Consider the following 2306-nt stretch of genomic DNA (forward strand, 5'->3'; position numbering starts at 1 on the left):
TTCTTTCTTTCTTTCTTTCTTTCTTTCTTTCTTTTTTCTTTTTCTTTCTTTCTCTCTTTCTTTCCTTCAGAAATGCTTCACAAATTTGGTGTCATCCTTGTGCAGGAACCGTGCTAATCTTCTCTGTATCATTCTAATTTTAGTATATATACCACCAAAGCAAGCACTCATATATTCTGTTTTCTTTTGCAAATGCATTTTTGAAACTTTCTGATCAAACTCCTGATTTATTAACACATGTGTAAACTTAGTTTTATCCCATCTAAAGTAGCAACTAAGAAACCACTCTTTGGAAACCACTGTAATGAGTACTTTGCATATTATGGAATAGATCCTCTTGTTTATGTACAGACTATGCTGATCATACAAGGCTCAACCCATTCTATTTCTATATTCTTCTACTTCAGAAGTTAGCACCTATCTACATTTCCTTACTTGGAGCTTTTAAGAAAAAAATCCCTTGAGTCCTTCCACTCTGTGTTTGCTTCCTCTAACTCTTGGCAGCTCCAGTTCTGTTTCTGGCCGCTGTTGGGGAAACCTCTTGTTTTAACATTCCCTGACAGGCCCTGAGATAATTCTGGGAAGCTTTACTAACTTGCCCTTCTAAACCTCTACTGCTTTCTTTCCTCTGCAGATGTTTAGCTGTGCTTTTTATAACTATAAATGTATTTCAGATGAACCACAGTAGTTTAAGTTGCTGTAGCCTTTCTCATGCTAAGGTTCCAAACAAATTTTAATAGCTAGCTCCTAAGGAGTCTGGCAAAAAGCCTTGATTGCTAGTTCTGTTCTAAACTGCTTTTCACAATGATATCTGTTATAGTCTTTAAAACAAATTATTTCTACCTTGTATTATTACTTCTTGTAACATACTCATTCTCAGCTTCAAAAAGATTCCATGTCTGTACTTTCGTAAATGGGCTTGATTTTATTTAAAACTTTTGAGAGAAGTTAGAGGTTTCTAAGATAATAAGGTTGTTATGATGGAGAAACAGGTAAAAGTGGTATCAGTAAGGTCAAGTGAATTGATAAATATAGTAAATTGTACTTTCTGGAAACATTATCTCTATAAAGGTGAAAATTTGTTTCCCAGGCTGCTATTTGTAATTAGGTAAAAGCAATGCTACTTGGGTAAAATTTGAGCAGACACTTAGATGTTTTCGGTGTGTTCCCAGTGTCCTAGGATCAGAAGCCAGCTCAGCAGTCTGGTGGGAGGTGACAAAGCAGGGATCAGAATCTCACAAATAAATCCACAGTGCAGTGAATCCAATACCAGATAATGGAGAATACTTCAGATGTGTGAGAAGTGGAATGCCACATTAATGAGGAAATCATTGAAAAGAGAATCTGAATTATAATTGTTGATGGTTGTTTTATAAGTCACATTGATCTGCTAGTATCATGTCCAATTATTTCTTAATTGTTATCAAATAAAATCTTTTAACATTCTAACAGGAGAACTGAGCTGTATTTTACTGTTTTATAACTTATAATTTGTCAACTAAGTTTTGTTGGGGGATTTATTATAAAGTTATTTAGATAATAAATAATAACATAATAAATTGAGTAATTTAATGGAAAACATGGAATCTCAATATTTTTTATTTGTTTACATGAGTTATATGAGTTATAAATATATGTTATGTAAATGAGTTACATCCCTCATTTAAAAATATATTCTAATAGATCTCTGACTTTTAAAAAAAAACTTTAAAAATAAATAAATAAATCTTAATAAACTAAAAATGGAAAATAATTCAATAATATAATAAATGCCAACACAATATTTAACAGTAAAACATTAGAACATTATTTTCTAAATGTCCTCATATTAACATATTCATTTTATAGTGTATTAATAGGTTTATGATAATGAAGGGTTTCATAGATAAATAATTTAGGAAATGCTGGGTTAAAGGTTTTCTATTAATGCAGGACTACTCAGAACCTTTAATATGTTAATATTCACTGGTATTGTCTAAGATAAATAAATAATTTGGTTGTATCACAAAGGTATTTGAGCACAGAAATTTTTTTCTATAGCAGCTCTAGCATGCAGGGCCCTGAGGACTGTTACTTGTCAAACACTGACAAAACTTTCAGAAGACATGTGTCAGTATGTACTAACTTTCTATCAGCAGTTACTCTTGTCTAACTCACCACAGAAAGGTTTCATGTTAGTGATAAAGTTAGATGTTATTATGCCTTAGATTCAGCTGGAGATGTTTATCAAAATTCATAATCCCTACACTCTACTTTCATTTAGCAGATATAGTCTGAGTTTCAGTAATCTACATTTTACCAAACAT

General features: G+C 31.8%; 1 pseudogene; it reads right to left on the minus strand.

Moving 5' to 3' along the window:
* Positions 1-68: 68 nt before the first annotated feature.
* Positions 69-167, minus strand: LOC132007923 (U6 spliceosomal RNA; annotated as a pseudogene).
* Between the last annotated feature and the right edge of the window lie 2139 nt (positions 168-2306).

Source organism: Mustela nigripes, chromosome X (assembly GCF_022355385.1).
Source record: "Mustela nigripes isolate SB6536 chromosome X, MUSNIG.SB6536, whole genome shotgun sequence".
Taxonomy (NCBI): domain Eukaryota; kingdom Metazoa; phylum Chordata; class Mammalia; order Carnivora; family Mustelidae; genus Mustela; species Mustela nigripes.